A 20,875-nucleotide genomic window follows, 5' to 3' on the forward strand; every position below is an offset into this window, starting at 1 on the left:
TCTTTTAGTGCATGTATTCGTGCTGTTAACGCTGTTCATGAAAATTTTGATTTCTGTATCAGCAAGGATTTCTTCGTTGACAGAATTAGAAATTTAGTTTAGTTTAAGTCATAGTCTGTACGATTTAACACCGAAGACGAAGAATAAATAAATGCAGTCTTCAATTTCCTGCAAATTGAAAAAAAGCGCGAACGAGCTTTGAGACATTTTGACGATGGAACATCGAGTAGAAGGATAAGGAACAACTTTGTTGTAAAGACATACAACTCAATAGCAGTTTATACCACAACAGGAATCGCATTTGTTGTATGCCCTTGGTCATTCCTCGCTCAGAATGGACACGAAATCACCTAGTTTTACAGCCTAGGATCGTCCGTATCAATTTCACAGAGTAGAAGACCAAGTCATCTCAACGTTTCTCTTGGATGAAACAGTTGTCGATCATGACAAACTGCTGTCTGACAGTAGCGTAACATTGTTGCCAAATGCAAATAAAACGAAACTTCATCCGTTTCATATCTTGTATACTTGTACTGATTACCGCAAATTACACAAACACCCGGTTGAATCGGTGGTGTGCTCGCGTATTTGAAAGCTTCCAACACAAAGCAGACGTCGACGTCAGCGGGGTCCAGTTTGATGTTATGCAGTTCTACATCATCAGCCTACACACCTCGGGGAACCGCCACTTCCACCAAAATAATAACAATGCCGTAACTGGTGTCTGGTACACAATACAATTCAGCGCTCGTGGCGCGTTGCCACGAGTGCCCTGCAGTGAGATGACGCGTTGTGGCTGTGTGTGCGGGAGCTTGCGCACTGAGGCTGGTTTCTCCAGGGTGCATGGAAAGATAACGAGCGAGGCGAGAGAGGACAGGCGCAAAATTGCAGAGAAAACAGTGTACCGGCAGTAGCCGTGTTGTTGTAGACTAGACCCCTGGGAAACCACAACCGTGCAATCTGTGCAAGCTGATTGTGTGCGAAAATCCGACCGACTGACCGACGAATCGGTGTAGATTGTGTTTATTTTCCAGCAGCAATTTTTCTGTACTGCTTTGTGTTGTGTACCATGTGTCACCCATGAAAGTGGAAAAAGTTGTTCTTTCTCCGACCGTGAGAATGTGTTTGTGTGTGGATAACACATGGTACATGCGGTACATGCCACACAGTAGACCGTGTGCGTGATATGACCGATCCGCGGTAAAACATGTCCACGGGATTAATCATCACTCTTTCAGAACTAACACTGATTGGAGTGTGATTTGAACGAACAAAATGAGAATAAACAGGACACAAACACATTTATATTATAAAAGTGTTCTAGCAGTGAAAATTAAGTGATCCAATGTATATACAATACACTTATTGTGTTGACACGTGCGAGCGGTTGATGCAGCATGTCTGATCTACAAACTTTATTTCCATGTTTGAGGTACAGAAGCACTTCAAATAACTAATCAATGGTTTTTCTTTCATTACAGAAACCGGTAAGTGAGCGTTTTCACCACAGTGACCAATGGAATACGAATGTTTTGAGACTTATTGACGCTCGACCAATCAAGTACCATCGTTAACAGCACAGCCTTGATGTAATGGTAGCAGCTAATTACATCTGTCCAAAACATCATCGAGCCATCGCGGGACTTCTTAAGGGTAAACTGTCTTGTGTTATATAACTCATAATTTATGTTCCTTCTCGTTTTCTTTGGAAACGTACACTCTGTCCAACTTCTATAAGACCAGGTGATGATCTTGTTGCTTTGTGTTATTGTGAACAAACAATGCTTCAATTTATATTCTTGTTTGTAGGTATTTGTGACTACTAACACTGCATGATTTTCATATGTGTGTGTGCAAGCACTGAACGTAAACGAATGTTTTCGTATTTTCAACTGTCAAGTTTCTATAAGACCAGTTACATTTTCCGTTGTTTTAGTTGTTTTGATCAATTAAATCTGGAAAATGCCGAAGGGAAAAGTCCTCACGAAGAGAGAAGAGAGACAAATCGATGCATTTCACCAAGAAAATGTTGGTATCAGAGAAATTTCTCGTCGGATTGGACGATCCAATCAAGTAGTGCTCAATTATTCGGCGAATTCTCAAGGATGCGGTAAGAAGAAGAGAGCTCCACGTAAATCGAAGCTCTCTGACCGGGATAAGCGGGAAATAGCTAGAACAGGTTCGAATACCTCACAATCGCATGTGAGGAATAAAGCAACTACTTAACTGCTGTGACAAAATTTTGGTAAAAAATACTCACATAAGGAGGGCTTAAAAGGTTGAAACTCCTCATCTTACACCATCTCACCTCGGAAGACGTCCGAGTTCTGCCAAAGCTCACATGAACCGACAGTGGGACATGGTATGTTGTGACAAAAAAAAGTTTCCAAAAGAATACATTTTGCTATATACCATAACGAAGAGTTCTTCTATGTATAGGTTATTTCCACTGACGAAAACAAGTTCAATTTGGATGGTCCTGATGGTTTCAACGGGTACTGGTGTGATTTACGGAAGAAGAAACAGTATTTTTCAACCAGGAATTTTGGTGGAGGCTCGTGCATGGCTTGGGCGGGATTCTGCGCAACCGGAAAGCTCAAAATAGCTTTCACATTATTCAAGGATTACACACGTGTTATGGAATCCTCCCTCCTACCGTTTTTGCGTGGATATCGTTACAAAAAATTCTCATTCCAGCAAAACAATGCTTCTATTCCTACCAGCAAGTAAACTAAACAGTTGATTTAGGACCAAAAACCTAATTTTTTGGACAGGCCGGCTCGCTCTCCAGACTTGAATCCTATTGAAAATCTTAGGGGGGATCCTTGTACGCAGAATCTACACTAAGGGAAAACGGTACACCACGATTGAAGAACTCAAGGACGCAATTTCGGAAAAATAGAAAAATATCGAGAAATCCGTTCAGCAGAATTTGATAAATAGTATTCCAACACGAATTTTCAAGGTTATTAGTCGAAATGGCAAGGTGACCAATTAATTGACATGTAAATCAGCCTATCGTTTTGAATTTTTTATTGATAATACTCTTGAAATTTGAAATGGTCTTATAGAAACTGGACAGCTGAAATTATCATATTTAAGCACAATAAATAAACAAACAACTCTTTTGAACAAAATTGACGTTAAATATATTTTATTCTAAGCAGTCTACAATGTATGAATGTATCTTGTTGAAATTCTAATTGTTTGTGTTGCAACGAAATAGAATCATAGAATCTTATAGAAGTTGGACAGAGTGTATGTTTCCCAAAACTTAACTGCAGTTGATTGCAGCTCAGTATACTGTTTTTAGAAATCATGTCAAATGTTTCACCAACAAAATGTTTTCATTTATTTTGCTGGAATTGAAGCAGACCGACAAACTGATCATTTAGACGTAGGACTACGTTTTTAATTTTTATACTGGGGCGTAAGTTTAGAAATTCGAAAATGAGAGCGTTACGTTCTGGGTGCAACCTTTTGAGCGTTGAAACATCTATATCGGTTGAACGAAGTGGTATGACAAACATTTAATTCGAAAGATAACAGGTGTATGAAGTATACGTGTTTCAATAAATCAAAAACTACTTTGAGCGTGACTATTGAAATCACAAAAATGTATAAATACGGGTATTTGCTTGACATTCCATCCTAGTCGTGATTAATCAGCGGTTAACGGCACCATGTGTTGTGCGATAGGCGTAACAGCCTCACAACCCGGCCGACCTCGGTTCAATTCCAGCTGGCGTCGTTTGGATTTTCTGAGGTGAAAAATCTCTGGTTAGGTCAGAAGAAAAATAAAGCCGTTGCCCCGGCTCGTGAGTTGTTGTTTCTGATAGGTGGGAAACAGGTGGTGGAGTCGTCATCCTGGTGTTGGTGATTGGCCCTAAATGTGGCGGAAATATACCGACGTAAAATAAACGAAGATAAAAAAACAGCGTTTGATGCATGTTGGCCTGATTCAGCAAAATGAACGACAAAGCAAGAGGCCGCGCTAAATTGGTGCAAAAATTAATCCCCACTTTCCCTCAAGTTTGCCCTATACCCAATACAATGCTTGTCACTAACTCTCACAGTCAGTCACCCTATCAGTCACGCTAGCGTTCAGACGGCAGTGATCCGCAAGGTTTCCCAAATGGCCTTTTTCAAGGCCAAGAGTTAGTTTTAGTTTTTCTAATTGGCCTTCTTCAAAGCTAAAGATAAATGAGTTGCAAAAGTATAAAACCGCTGACATGAACAAAAAAAAATATAGAAGGTTGTGTCCAGGATATGGCTGCATTGTTGACGTAGGACTAAGAAATTATTTCATTCAAATCGCTTCGGATATTGTTTACAATGAAACGAGATTCTCAAGACAACTGTTTCATAGAAAATTTTGGTGGCCCTCAGAGGGCCGATAGTTTGTGTGGGTTTTTTAGAGGCATCTGAATATGGTTGATTCATTTTTGACATCACGAGAACGATATACAAGCTGGGTATGTGTCGCAACTTGTTATAGAGGAACGTTGAAAAATTAAAAGACTGGAATCAACTCTCTCATTTGTCACATACAGTTAATTATTTTATATAACAGCCATCGCGGCTACCTAAATTGGTTAGCACACACTCGGTCACATTGACTACTGGCTGGTAGCCAATCAACGAAAGAATGTGGAGAATGCGAAGCCATTTTGTTCAACATCAGCGTCATTAACGTCCACAGCAACAGTCCACAACACCGATGACGATAAAGAAGAATTATGTGCGCAGCTAGAGCGTGAATACGGTCGCTGTCCAAAACCGACATCAGAATGGTTATCGGTGATCTAAACGCTCAGGTTGGCCAAGAGGAGGAGTTCAGGCCGCTAATTGGTAGGTTTAGCGCCCATTCTCCCCCGTCTTCGGGTATGAACAACGTGGACAACGGAACGAATGGTTTGACGACGAGTGGCGGGCGCTTCTGAACGAGAAGGATGTAGCACGCGCTCAGCCATGCCGGAACGAGTGACTTCACAAAACTCGGAACGATATCGACTGAATCGAAGGCAGCAAACACATCACCTTACTAAACGAAACTAAACGCCTCGAACAAGGGCATTGTGCCGTGAGTGGAAATGTGCGGGAACAAAAAAGAGGCATCTTGACGAACGGACGCAAGGTGATCGAAAGGTGGAGGCAGCCCTACGATGACGTACAACCCCCGACGATGGGTGAAGCAAAGGAGGTCATCAATCAGCTACAGAACCACAAAGCCGCTGGTAAGGATGGCCTCGCAGTGGAACTCTTCAAAAGGGGTCCGGGAAAACGTTGCAGATTGTGTATACCGGTTGATAGTCAGTGTCTGGGAGATGGAACAGCCACCGTTGGGGTGGACAGTAGGAGAAAGAATAATCTGTTCAATCTATGAAATAGGTTACAAGCTGAATTGTGAGAAATATCATGCAATCACGATTCTGAACGGTGTCTCCAAAATTCCTTCCCAGATCCTCTTTCGCCATCTACCGCCAACTGTAAGTAGATTTGTGGAAAGTTACCAGGCCCAATTCAGTCCCGGTTACTCGCCGACGAATCAGATTTTCATACTACGGCAGATCCTTCAAGTGCTCCCGTGGCCGAGTGGTTAGCGTCACGCATTATCATGCCGGGGGTTCGAGTTCGATTTCCGTTCTGGTCGGGGGATTTTTTTCGAGACTCACAGGGGATTTCGACAAGGCGATGGAATCTGCTGTCAACGTGGAGCTGTAGGGTGTTATGCGGAAAGCGGACTTCAACATGCGGGGCACGGTTTTCAACAAATCGTGGATATAATTGGGAGAACACATGCGACACATGTTGTAGATTTGTAAACCCGACTGAAACATTAAGCAGGGCTAATTGGGCTTGAGATCAGTGTGACTAATACTAAATACATGCGAGCAGGAGAGGTTGATCGCCACCGAATATCTCTTGGTAATAGCGTTGTAATCGACGGTGAGGAGCTCGAGATGGTCGAGGAGTTCATCTTCCTTGGCTCGTTGATAACAACTGACAACAAACACAAACGTAAAATTCGGAGACGCATAGTCAACGGAAGTCGTGTCTACTATAGGCTTCACAAATATCTAAGGTCCAACAAACTTCGACCCCTTACGAAGTGTACCATGTATAAATTTTCCTTCGACTGCTAGTCTTGTACAGGTACGATGTATGAACAATGCGCGAAAAGGACTCGCGAGCACTTGGTGCTTCCGAACGCCGAGTGCTAAGAACAATATTCGGCGGTGTAGAGGAAAACGAAGTATGGAGAAGGAGGATGAACCACGAACTGGCGCAACTCTACGAATGTCATCAAGGCTGATGTTCGCATTGAATCCGGTGAGGACAACAAGAAGAGGAGCCCTGCGATCGAAGTGGTTGGACCAGGTGGAGCAAAACTTGGTTCCGCCAGAGTTTGGAGAACTGCAGCAATGGACCGGATTTATTGGCGAAATATTGTGAAGAAGATCGCTTATCTCGGATGTAGTGATTATGACGAAGTTGGCGAACATTCACCAGGTATTTAAGCCGAGGAGGGTCGATAGTACTGTTCTTGGATTCTTTTGAGCAGGATGTATTTGTTATAGAATTTGTGTTTCCAAACCAAGAACGTCAATGAGCGACGGAAATGGATTCCAATGCTCGTTTTTTTTATTTCTTGAATTCATCTCCCTATCTCAATGTACTCATTCTCATTTCGCTCAACACGAATTGCGAAAGCACAAATGACTGACTGACTAAAATCAGCAACTAAGGTACCATTCATCCGTGTAGTAAGACGACTCCCAAACAAAACAAAAAACCTGTTTTATATGACTCTCCTCCGTCGTCGTCTCACGTCTTCTTATGCGCTTCGACGCGAAGGTTGTTTTTGCGATTATGCTCTTGCTGCCGCCGAGTTGTGTGCTTCGCTATGCGTCGCGAACGACGTGATGGCTCAATACACTCCGATGTCGCTTCGTTGCGACACATTATCCAGTTCACGGAGCAATGAAAAACAAAAAAATAACAAAATCAGGGTGCTTATGATTCATCTTTTTAGTCATCGGAGCGTGGTCTTTACAAACAACATAGTCCAGGACAACGGTGACGACTTCCACTACCACTATTATTTCAACAATCTTTGTTGTGTTGTATCGGAGGCCAACAATTGACGCATTGGGAAAGCATCTCTTTGTTCATGTGACACATGCGCTGCACGCCTCCGGTTGCTTCTTCATGTTGAAAGTGAATGTTTGTTGTCGCTTTTGTCAGCAGCAGTTTTGTCAGTAGTATATGAGAGAAGGAAGGAAGCGATGGTCAAGCAGGGAAGGTTGGAGGAGACCCCTCGTTGGGGGCCACAATCCTCCACTGCTAGTGTAACCTATAGCCGACACGCGTGACCCTTGCGCTCGAGTTCGGAACGACCAGTATGTGTGAACAAGTTCTCCACGCGTGCTTTGTGGGGGGATGGGATGAATCGAAGGGTGAGGCAGTAGTTGCACTTATTTCTTTTCAGAGCGATTCGATGTGAGTGAGCGTGTGTATATGAGGGAATGGGTAGAGAGAGATATTCACTTCACTGTGTAATGTTGTTTTTATGCGCTGACTAACGCCCCTCACGTGTCGTCAATAGATGCAGCGGACGTTTTCTTCCGTCACGTCTACCCAGTGAAGTCTGTATTTGTGAACAGTTTTAAAATCATTGCCACCCAACGCTGAGAAGGAGCGATTCGGGCAGCAGTCGCCCCCAGCACATTCTCACCTAGTCAGAGCAATAAGCGGCATGCTGACAAAGAGCTTTTTCTTGAAAAATTGAATTCTCAAAAAAAGAACATTTCTGATATGTTAAGTAGAAAGCTTTAGCTTACCAAAAATGCTATAAACAGCTACGATCTTTTCGGTTTAGACACCCCAAAAACTACATTTTGACGTAGGACTACGTCTAACCGGAAGATATAGGGGGTGAAATGGAAATCTAGGCACTGAACAAGTAGGAAAAAATGCAAGATTTGGAACGCTTATAACTCGAGCATTTCTCAATAGATCGCAAAGGTTTTTGCATCAATTGATAGGAAATATATCTACGCATCTATCATAACGAATAACATTTCATTTTTCTTGAGATAAATAATTGAATAATTGTAAAATATCAAGCATTGTCAAAATGCACTATGTGCCCATTTTTGATTGGTCCATTTTGTGCTCCTCAAATCGTACCGACCAAAACGGGCAACCAGAGCAGCAGCGAAATAGAATGAAGCACGATTGGTAAAGAAAAAGAAAAAAATGAACGAAACATTGGTCGCAGTCTCACACATGCGTAATTCTCGAGCCAGTCAGTCAGCTTAAAAATCCCCGCTCCGCTGCCGTAACGATCATTCTTTGTGTGGACACCGACTGGACAACATCGTTGCTGGACGGGCTGGACGGCGAGGAATCGAGTGCCTTTCTCAAGGCAAGAGGGCGGAGGTGGTAGCGCTGGAGTAGAGTAGAGTAGAGTTTTCAAAGAGCCTTTCTCAAGGCTAGAGACGAATGAACTGCAAAAGTTTAAAGTCTCTATGATACAATACCTTCCTTCCGTAACGATCATTCTCATTCAAACCGTACACCACATCGGTTCGCATCACAACACATCAACAAACCAACCCAAGCAGCCATGTCTGGACATGGTAAAGGAGGAAAAGTGAAGGGAAAGGCAAAATCCCGCTCGAACCGTGTTGATCTGGAGTTCCCCGCGAGGGTAGCTAGTCCGAGCGCGTTAGTAACAGTGCACCAGTCCACCTAGCCGGCGTTATATAGTTTCGGCCGCCGAAGTGATCGAGTTAGCTGGCAAAGCTGCTCGCGACGATAAGAAAACCCGCATTCGGAACAGAACGCATTCGGAACAGAACGCATTCGGTTCGGTGGACATCAAGACAACAGGCAGTTGCAGCGAGTGGCGAGTGGCAAACGCAATCGCAAAACGGCATCAGGTAGCAGAAGAAAAAAGTTTGTTCTTTATACAAACTGCTTTGGTGGCAAATCCAGAACAAGGCGGCATCGAGGGCGTTCGAAATGGTTTTTTTCAAAACCACGAGTACTAAGTTTTCTAAATTGGAACCATTCCATAAAACAAGGCGCTTTTCAGGGCCATTAAACCTTCCAAAAAAGAGTTTACGAAATACAGTGCTTTCTAAAACATTATCCAAAATAATAATAAAACACAAATTGATTTTTTCATAATTTGTTTGCCAGGATATGATGAGTATGTGAATTTGGCAGTTGTTCTGAGCTTATTGATAGTTGGGGACTTTCCTGATTATTCAATTTTCACCAATTCTTAAATTGTTTCCAGATTGAAAGTACAGTAATTTACAATTAGTTCGACATTTAGCTAATTGGACGGACATGTGATGCGACTAATTTAGTTGGACATTTTTGTAAACATAGAGATCCAAATTATGACCCCACATTGAAAGTCGACACTGTACCACTGTCATCGCAAATGTTCAATTACAGGTTAATATCGCCTCCAATCCGACACTGAGTGGCGCTGCGACACGTCGCATTGAATGTAATTTACTGTACAACATGTCACAAAGCTGGATGGGATGAAATTTTCCATCTGAAAGCTGTGGCGAGTGGCAAACGCAATCGCTAAACAGAAAGGTTTAGCCGAACAAGATGGGGATATCGAGTGATAACAAAACAATAAACTCTTTAGATTGGAGATAATTTTGTGATCCTGAAAAGGACACTTTTTATCCTGCATGTGAATCCAACGAGCGAACAAATCGTAATGAATGTATTTTCTTGCCATCGCTCCCTTTTAACGCTCATTCGTTCGTCTCGTTGGACTTGCCCCTCTGGCTGAGTCTGCCGATTTGTCTCTATCCTGTGAGTGTGTACCGCTAGAGTATAAAACACGCGGACCCCAAAAAAATATCTTATTTTCTTTCAAACCGTAAACCCGTGTGGTTGTACGGCATCGGCATCGTGGACGTAACAAAGGAGGACAAGTTAAGGGAAAGGCAAAGTCTCACTCGAGCCGTGCAGGTCTCCAGTTCCCTGTTGGTCGCATTTACTGATTGCTCCGCAAGGGTAACTAGGCCGAACGGATTGGTGCCGGAGCACCAATATACCTAACAGCGATTATAGAGTTTCGGCCGTCGGAGTGCTCGAGTTGGCTTGCAAAGCTGCTCACGACAATCAGAAAACCCGCATCAAGAACAGAGCAGCTTCGGTTCGGCGCTCATCAAGGCAACAATTAGTTTCAGTGAGTGGCAAAGTGTTTCTTAAGTGTTCTTAAGTGTTTCTTAAGTGTTCTTCTTTCTCCGGCACGTCGCATCAAATGTAATTTACTGAACATGTCACAAGCTGGATGGGAAGAAATTTTCCAACTGTGAAAGCTGTGGCGAGTGGCAAACGCAATAGCTAATCAGGAAGGTTTAACAGAACAAGATGGGAATATCGAGTGATAACAAAAACACAACACCAAAGGTTCTTTTCAGAACCATCAACATATTCATGAAGAGTAAACAGTAAACTAATCCATTTTTAAGGTAGATAGGTAAGTATTCACGTAGGAGTAGAAAATAAAACAATATATTTAAAATATATATTTAACAAAAGCTGTCCCCTTTGTATAGTCCTACGTCACTCCGGTTATGTCCCCGACATTACCCACCCGTCTTTTTTTAAAATGTTTTGCCCAAAAGTAGACGTATGAGCTGCAGTTCAGTATTTTTCAGAAACATTAGAAATCGGTCCATCAGCTAGATATGATATGATATGATTTTAGAAGCTCAAAAAGTTAGTGTATTCTTAGGCTTCGTTTTTATTAATTTTCTCCCAAAAAATATGCATTATAAACTTGATAGTTTCTATCAACCAAATTGAAGGTCTCTAACCACTCTACATTCTGCTTTTTGACACTCAACCTCTTTATTTTTTATTTTTTCTGTGATATTATTTTGAAGATTTCCCGATGAGCCTTCGATTCTTCAAACTCCGCTGTTTCTCCAAAAAATAGCAAATTTACTTTCACCTTTGTGTATATTCAATTCTATTTCTAAATCCTTTTTTTCCCAACGTAAACTTTAAGACTTTATTTAGCACAGTTAGAATGATTCGATTTAGATTTATGATGTACCATTTTGTTCGATAATATGTTACCATTTTTAGGGTGATTCCATTATGTCTCTTGCAGAAACCCATATCCCTTTGGTTAAAAAAATACGACAATCGATTTTCTGAAGCTTCTCTGAATACGATTTTTTTCGACACCAAAATTTAACTTCTAATTCGGACCTTATTATACACAACTCAATCGTCTGACAAAAAAGAACGGAGGTTTATATGAGCATAATGGAAATACATTCATAAATGTCGAGAAGCTCTCGAACAAAATGGTGTATATTTGATCAAAATCGGATCATTGAAATCTTCAAGTTTAGTAAAAATAACGCAATAACGTAAAGACAAATTTGTGCGTGTTCGTTTGCTTTGCCATTTCATCATGAACAGACAGACACCTCTACAATGCCTGCAAATTGTTCAATTTTTTATAACACACGATTGGGCTATTTCTGTGGGGCTTTGTGTAGTCTCTAAACTACACAGACGCAGACAACTGATGTCCTGATAAAACAATCTTCGCCACATTATCACTTATACGTTTCCATTGCATTGCAGTGATCAAAAATTAGACTTTGCGAATGGACTCCTCTCCGAGCCAGTCAAGGTAGCCATATGCCGAAAATCATCTATATAAATAAAAATGGAAGGCCAAATGTGTTGGTAAGCGCAAAAATCGAGGAAGCAATGGTCCGATTTGCGTCGTTTCTATTTTGTAGTATTAATCTCATCAATAGATCAATTTTGCGTAGAGAAAAATCGTAAAATTTTCGGAAAACTCTTAAGAAGGGTTGGAAATTTCGGAAAATAAAATTTTCACATGGTTTTTTAAATTACATCAAAATAAGCGTTTTTAGTCCATTTAAACGGAATTTAACTTGGTGTGCCGTTGTTGTGAAGCGAGGTGGAATAACGCGCTTTGAAAACGAAAATTATTATTGAAAATTCACTTTTCTGTATCAAACATGTATTCCATGTAACGGAGAATATATGATTTTTGCAAGTGAATCAAGAATCTTGAGCGAAAATTGTGTCTGAAACTAAATTTGTATTATAATGACGAGTTTTGATAGAAGTAATAGGAAATTTATAGTAAAAGGAAATTGTAAAGGGCCAATTAGAAGACCAATCAATGAAGAGTTGACTTTGTTTTATTCCAATTTAAAGTGCTGTTTTTATAATAATAATAAAAATGCATTCGTATATACTGAAAGATTGATTACATATGATACACGCCTTTCGTAGTGAAAATGTTTATCCGAATCTGCAGCTGAATAACACAGAATGGTTGTTGAAATTTGTTGTGACCGTGTTTTGTTGCCGGGTTAACTCTTCAAAAACAATTATTTTGGTAACGATAAAAAAGTCCGAACTGAACGGAATGATCACGGAAGATCGCTATCGATACAATTAAGCCATTTTAAGCGTAGGGATCACAACAAAATCGTTTTGTGGCACGAAACGCTCCTCCTCATGTTATAAATTCGGTGAAATACCTTTTTGGAAACACTCAAAAAGTTTTGACTAAATGGGATAAAATTTGTATATTCGGTTCATTAGCATTTTCGCTGTAACGGAGTCGGATTTAATCGTGTACATGTTACATGTTTACATATGCCGATTAATTAGCAGCGCTTTGCTTTTGGGGCGCTGGCAATTCTAGCTTCAGTCTAGGATTGGGCGATCCTTAGAAAAAGATTAATCTTTTGATTAAATCTGTACCAAAAATCGATCTTTGAAAGATCAAATGTCTTTTTATAATTTATTTATTTATTTTATTGTATTGAGAGTACAAATGAGTTTCCAGCGTCTTTTGAAAAGTTCAACGTTTTATTATAAAAAGAAGAGAAGTCACAGATTATTCAAAGTACTGTCCAATGCGAGTCAGTCATTATAAAAAGGCCGATCTCGACGAATGGAGGGATCGAGGTAATGCTTCCAACTGAAACTGATGTCGTAATCCCGTTTGGTGATCTTATGGCCACTTGTTGCAGTACGTCGCACAGTGGTCCCTGAGAAAATTTAGGCGGCCAAAACCCAAAAAATGAAGTGGCATAAAAACACAAAAATCCTACAGTCCCTTATTCTAGGATGTTCAAGGCATCTAGGATCACGTGTTTCACCCCATTCCGCGCGCGCGTCATTGCTCTGGCAACGCGATAAGATACCAGTTTCGCATGCTCGCCGGTGCCACTATTTCGCGTGTGTTTTTCTAACATGTGATTTGGTGAAGTTTTTAAACGATTTTTTTTGGCTCATTATGTTTCTTGGAGCATTTTTAACGGAGAATTTACATTTGTTGTCAGTTTCAAAATTCGGTTGGGTGTAGTATGTGTTAACTCCACACAAAGTATGTACTATTTTGGAAGTTTAATTTTGCTTCGGATGGACTTATAAAACTTGCCCCGCATTTCCCCGCAAAACTTTTTCAATGAAAGTGTTCCTAAAAGTGTCTTTTATCATTCAGCACTTGAGTTTTTCACCCGAAATCCCCCCTATTTGGATTTTTCTCAATATTAACCCGAAATCAGCCATTTTATACCAAACCGATATAGTGGTTCTCAGATTTTCGTGAAAAGTGATAGTTTTGTTCTTTATCGCAAAACATTAGACCCGTATTTTTCATTTTTTCAGTAGGGCGACCATTTCCATTTTAGGGATGTTCGAATAATCAACTTTTTCCTCTTTTTTACCAAAAATGACTTCAAAAATTCATAACTTTTGAACTACTAAACCGATTCAGATGGTCGATATATCAAATTAAAGCCAATCAATCTCTTTTTGAAAAAAATACTACACTCGTGATTATTGATTGTATTTGTTTTTTATTGTTTTCATAGTCTCGGGACCAAGGGCGCTATATTTTTTTCATATTTTTTCTGAAAAGCTGAGGATTTTTCACATAATATATGTTGAAACCAGAGAGGCGTTTTTTTGACGTTTTTGAGTGATGATTTTTCAAAGTTAACCGATGGTTCGAAAAATCAATTTTTTCTTCTTTTTTTTGGATTTTTTATGAAACCGAGTTGAAAAATGAACTCTGCGTATCCGAAAACATACATTTTGATACCAAACACGATAAAAACTGAAAATTTTTAACTTTACCCCCTTGCACCTCCCTCCCCCCCTTTTTTGTTTTTCCTGTAAAACAGAGTTGAAAAATGAACTCAGCGTATCCGAAAACCCCAGTCTACAAAAAATTGGGTTTTTAGCTAAAAACCTGAATTTTGGCCGCCTTAATTATCTCAAGGAACACTGCGTCGCGCCCCTCAGTAGCCGCCACTAGTTGTGATCATAGAAGAATCTGACAATCTGACAAGCTCAATGAAGCGACCCAAATGTTGATAACTTGTTTATAGAATTTTTTAAGTGGTCTTTGATGGAATTTAAATCGATGTACACTGAAAAAAATCTACAAAAAGTTTTTCTAAGATCATATCGAAAAAACCGGAACCGGAAAAAGATCAATTTTTGCGATTTTTTCCAGTAGAAAGAATCGATTCAAACAATCGGAAAGATCGATCTAAGATCGCCCAATCCTACTTCAGTCCACCTCCTTCATCTAACTAAATGTTTATACTTTCAGTAACATTCAGGGTGGTTAAAAAAGAACTCTCTGATTTCGAAGGGGTCAATTGCGGAGCTACAGAGAAAACAGAAGGACCGGTATTGTGTCGCTGTATTTGCCTTGACACCAATGGTTTGGTCGGGTAAGCATCAGGGTTTCGTAATTCGCGCCTTTTATGAACACAATCAGTCAGTGATTGCGACATAAAGAACCTTACGTCGACATTTTAACATTCCGCGCGCTAAATCGGTCCTAGATACTGAAGGGATTATCTGATGTATTTCTTCACAAAGCCTTTTTGGACTGGCATTTCCACATCCATTTATCAACATAGTGTTCTAGGGATGGAACCTTAAATCGAAGTGAAGAATCCGACATACAGTTGATGTTGACATTGTTAAAGCAGCAGCATATTTGCGTACAGACTGTCTCGGTGACTGCTCAATTGCAACTTTTAAGTGCGCTACACATACAATGTCCCGTCATCGTAAAGTCAACGTAATGGAATGAAACATCAAATATCATTCCATGGAAATCTTATGGTAGCATTCATATACACCAGGAGTGGCCAAACTTTTGGGCATTACGGGCGACTAAAGGTAATATTATATTATCAGGCACGTAGCGTAACCGGCACGGCACGTTTCATGCAAGACAAATATTGTTGCGTGTATTTCAAATGTGGATTCGTACATATAACGGAACGGCTCCGGGCATACACAGCACGTTTCAGACAAATGCATGAAGGATTTCTCGAAAAGAATATTTTGCCGGTGCCGGGCACGACTACACGGGCGAATAGCACCATACATACAAATCAAACGTCGAAGTTCGTGGTATGGGTGCGTTCGTCGCTCTTCGGTACGACATCGGTTCAATCACCAGTAGCATTTCTCCGCTCCGTCCGCGCTGCCGGTCCGTACAGAGAAGTTGCTATGTCTGATGATATGAATACATCATGTATTTGTCTGCCGGTGTCGGTACGTGCCGTTCACGCTACGTGCTAGATAATATAAAACGGCCTTAATTGTTCAAATGTTAGGCTGCGGTCTACCAATATTGATTGTATCAAAAAGTCATCAGAACATGAATGTAGTGCTAGACGATAAGTTTTACCCTCATGTACTCGCGCGCAAAATCATAACATGCGTACTCGCCACGGAGTCACAGACTGTACGTGTCCCAGTTTTTTTTTCAAAACAACCGATTACACTTTGCTTCGTACACCAGGCCAGTTTCAGAGAACAATCTTTCACTGTAAACACTATATACAATATATTCGGAAATAAATCATAATTATTATAGAAGCTCCTTTACAGAAAAAAATCTGTCCAATAATCCTTGCCGAAAACTTGATACTATATTAGGGAATATAATTCTATACGAAAAATTTAATCATTGTTCAATATTTTTATTTAAAATGTGTTTTTCACTATCTAAAATGTGAAGCTTTATTTGCTTCATGCTCAAATGCAATTTCTCTCAATTTCATATGTGTAAATGAAGATATGAATATACGGCCATCCGGCCCCCAAGCTTGCCGGATATCCGGTATCCGGCTAAACTACTATCCGATTCATTACTAATAAGAACTATCCATCGGAAATATTCGCCCCTGTTATGTTATAGGTTTACATTACTCATTATTCATCATATTTTAAAATAAAAATAACAATACTTCATTAAAACTAGCATTCGCAGTCTTCAAAGGCGAAGTTTTTTTTTCAAAAATTTAGTTTCCATTTATTTTCGAAACCCTAATGTTCCCACAGGATGTTTCCAGCATTTTAAATTGATCATTCAACAAATAATATGCCTGGAAATATTGTAGAAATTGCTCCTAGTGACAATATTTTGCTTTTCTACAAGCTGCGGTCGAACATTTGGATATGTTAATATGAAATAAATAACAAACTAAATGAAAATATTAAAACGGAAACATTAATGAAGAAATATCATTCTCTCTACTAATATGTTTTGTTGACGTTAGCATAAACACCTTATAAAATGATCACGGAAAAAGGTAGAAGGATATTTAATCCATTGCGTTTGGAGGTGACACTACCTTAGACCAGCTGGCGGGCGCCTAGGAATACCTACGCGGGCGTCCGGTAGACCACGGACTACCGTTTGGCCATCTCTGATATACACCATCAACGGCAACTTTGACGTCGGCAAAACAAGTCCTAGGGTTGACAAGTCCTAGAGTTGATAGACTGCCTGTGACGTTTAAATCGGGTTACCACGTTTGAATCGGTTTAGCATCTGGGACTGATTTAGCAAGTGGAATTGTAAAATGTCGACGAAAGGTTCAATGTGTCCTGATGCTTACTCGTCCAAATTATTATAATGTCTGAATATGGTATGTGAAGAGAAACACAGAAACATGGTACCGGTTATTCTATTCCTTCTCGAGTTCCGCCACGACCAATTCGAGATCAGGGAGCCTATTTTGTATCACCTTGTTTTTTTCTAGCATAAAGTGTTATTTCAACGTAAAAACAAGAATTTATTCAAAATCCCAGCGTTTGCCAAATGATCCATTCACTGAAAAAATCGCTTTCGTTCGTTCAAATATGATCATACACGAATCATTTCCCCCAGCGGCATTCTTCTGTTGTTAAGTGCTGCAAATCAGGGGGTCTACGTAGCCACATTGGTTGCGCGTTCGCTTAGTAAGCGATCGATCGTGAGTTCAAAACTCAGGTTCCTCATTGACCATCTTTGTGTTGTTACAGAATAGCTACGTCCACGCAACAATCATCAGCGATGGAGATCGATCCACGGTCGAAATATGATCGATTCATCCATACAACTGCTCTGCTCTGCTTTGCAAGACACATCGGGCTGCTGTTCTATAAATAACTCAACAATGATCAATCAACTGTCTCCGCTGTCCGGTGGTCCAACTGGATAATGGAAGAACAGAAAGAATACTCTTACGCCTAAGTGGCTACTGTGTGAATGTACCATATGTAATGGTATAGAAAGAATACTGACGAATGGCAACTGTGTAATGTGCTAATCATAGATATGATAACCATGTGACATGTACACGATTAAAATTCGGCTCTGTTACAGCTAAAAAATGCTAATGAGCCTTAAATACATAAATGGGATAAAAAAAAAGTGCTGCAAATCACGACACAAAAGAGAACGAGACAACTCTGCATCGGTTCGCAGTTCATGATTCATATTCAGCTAACATAGCAGATCCTGATTTTTTAGTCTCAGAGAGTGCAAACTATATGATTATTTAGCTCGATAGAGGCTAAGGGAAGGGTAGATCATATTTTCCATTTTTAACGCCGCTATCCCTTGAAATATGTATATTCATATAGACCGCATAGTTTTACTAGCAACACTGCTCTCTTTTCCCATTCGTTGCTCTCCGCAAATGGTGACCGAATGATGACGTAATTTTTCTTGTATCTTTTATTGCTTTGCACTTGTCTGTGCAGTTGGTTTCGCTATAGTAGAGCGGGACGATATATGCGGTTCAAACTTGTATGCAGGCTTCGAAAATGGTTTGCGATGTTTGATACAGCTCGAGTATGCAAACAACAGTCTTCGTTCCTCTCTTGGTCTAATCATGTAATGTTACACAAGTGATTACTGTCATTCATACAAGCATCTGAATGATCCTCTCATATTTGGTTATATGTTCGTTAGAGGTTACTTGCATGACGATTTGATTTGATCGAAATCCAAACACTGCTAAATCCGAATAATTCAGTGTTGGGCAAACAATGACTCATGGTTTTTGAGTTGAGTATTTCATTTACATCCATTATCGGACGCACCGTTTTCGATTGCAACACATTCACTGCTAATCTCCTTCCGTTCCCCGACCCCGTGTCTGCTGACGAATTGATTGTGTATTTCTTTACATTGATAAGCAAGCATCTCACGATGCATTTTTATGATACACTCGATCGCTTCTCTCTATTTCTCTCTTGACGAGAGAGAAAAATTCAGCTGGTAGCGCGCGGCGGCGGGTCTATTTTGGATGGTGGTGATTCCTTCACGGCGCACAATCCTGAATCAAATGCACTCACACCTAAATTGTCATCAATTATGCATGCACCCTTTCACAGTTCACACACACATCGTCTCAGCGACGCACGTTCTCCGAGCATGACCTTGCCATTCAAAAGTTTTGCTACTTTTTGTTTGTTTGCTCGAAAATTATACAACATGTCGCGTTTCTTGTTCTTTCCCAACTCTCTCTCTCTCGTTCTCGCAATTGGTCTTTGCTCAGAGAAACCCAACATTCGCATACTCCTTCGTGAATGGAAAGTTATACTCACACTACCTCACCATTGTTTGTTTTTAATTCATCGAGTGATGTGTATGGTTGGCGTTACACTTTTTTTTTGTATTTTGCTCCATTGTAATAATTTTCCTAACACCGTTGTGTTGGAATACACTGCTGTTGATGTTGGTAAGAAATTATCGTTTGTATTTTTTTGCTTCTTTCTTAAAGCTGACTATCTGAGTGCCACGACTCGCGCTACTGCCTAGCAACGACTCACCCGTCGTTTCGTTCGCGTTCAGCTGTAGATCTTTGTTATTGTTTATCGGTTGACCGGTAGTTGATGATAGATGACAGCAATAAAAGCGACAGCAGTTTCCATTTTACGATGTCAGCAGTGTGGTATGCATTCAACGGAGCGATTGTTCTTTTTATTTTCTGTTCGCTTATATACATGTACATAGAGAGTCTAGTATGCATGCTTCCTTTGAACAAAAAGCACAATGCTGACATTGTAAGTGAGTACTCGCGAGCGGATTTTCCTTCTTTTTTGCAGATTCGCGCAGTTCGCCGGAATTTTCTGTGTGTGCGTGTTTACGCAAAACCGTTGCTCTTACACACGCAATTTTCGAAATTTACATAAACTATCATCTGATAAAGATCATAATATGAAATCCGCTCAAATGGAAAACACGGAAGCAAAAAAAAAAGATAAATTACTCAAGGCAGAAGAAGAATGAAGGATGGAAGACACGTATGTATACAATATACATATCGCAGGCCCATACGTGAGTATGTAATTACCCCATCTGACTTATGTCGCAATTCGCCTCACATTAATGGAAAACTCGTTTTTGCTTTTTTCCTTTTCTAGTGTTTTGGAGAAACATTCTTGCTCCATGCACACTTGATTTTACGCATGTTTCTTCTTTGTTTTCGAAGCTTCCTGCTTTAAATACCACGCACACTATCTTGCGTGGTATTAAAGTTTACCGTTGGAGGTAGAATTTTTTCCCGTATCTCCGGTTTCTCATATAAAAATTGCGTTTTCTCATCAAAAACAGTGGTTGACGCTGGGCGCGCGATATCGAAAAATGTTTCGATCAATAATATTTTGCAGCTGTTCGGCATCCAGAAACAGTGTAAAATTCTATAAATACTAAATTTCTACATCGAAAAGGCGGCTATTTTCCCTTCTGATAGTGTTTGAGTTTCCAAAACACAATCAAATTGATGCGCTATAGAGAAAAGAGAGAGAGAAAAACGCTCATTCACATGCGAACCGACCGGATCATGTGTTTATGTTTTGAATCTACCTCACATGCTGAGAGCGAAACGTGCGATATAAATTCGCTCTCATATCTCTCCTCTCTAACGTTATTCGGCTTTCACACATACACTATTTCGCACACTCGGATCGCTTGCCGCGCTCTTCATCTTTTGCTAAAGTGTAATTTTATTACGTCGAAAAATTTTGAAATTTGTAAAAAAATATTCAATTATGTAAAAAAATGGTACACACCTCGTTTGACATGGTGAACTGCTTTTAATTCATTTTGCTTATGTTATAATTTCGATTGGTGCACAAATGAATGCACTGCAGGGTTGGCAGGAATGAGAGATGTTTCCATTGAAATATTACGTCCGAAAATGGAGCAAGAAAACTGTTTTAGAAAGATATTTCGTACATAGTATGGACGTATGGATAAAGATGGGATGTACATCATTTTAAACCTTAAACTCTTAGGTTTTGTAATTTTTTACTCACAAATTTTTATCTTGATGTGTGGAGTGGAGAAAAAATATCGAGAAGAAAAAAAAATCCGTTTTTTTTTCAAGGATTTTTTGGACTAACACATTCTTTGGCAATTAATTCATCAGCAAATCCAATTACCCTTATTAACCAGCTTTCATTTGATATTTATAATGTTCTAATAGGACCTTTCAATACAGAGATATTA

The 20,875-nt window shown here is 40.0% G+C and overlaps 1 protein-coding gene across 1 annotated transcript in view; it reads left to right on the forward strand.

Moving 5' to 3' along the window:
* The window catches only part of LOC129775188 (mucin-2), a 134,824-nt gene that overhangs the window by 32,257 nt on the left and 81,692 nt on the right, over positions 1-20,875 (forward strand). Inside the window, exon 2 of the mRNA XM_055779567.1 lies at positions 1,482-1,653. The gene's annotated coding sequence lies outside the window, so the exon portion shown is untranslated. The remainder of the gene's footprint in view (positions 1-1,481; positions 1,654-20,875) is intronic.

This window comes from Toxorhynchites rutilus, chromosome 3 (genome assembly GCF_029784135.1).
Source record: "Toxorhynchites rutilus septentrionalis strain SRP chromosome 3, ASM2978413v1, whole genome shotgun sequence".
Classification (NCBI taxonomy): domain Eukaryota; kingdom Metazoa; phylum Arthropoda; class Insecta; order Diptera; family Culicidae; genus Toxorhynchites; species Toxorhynchites rutilus.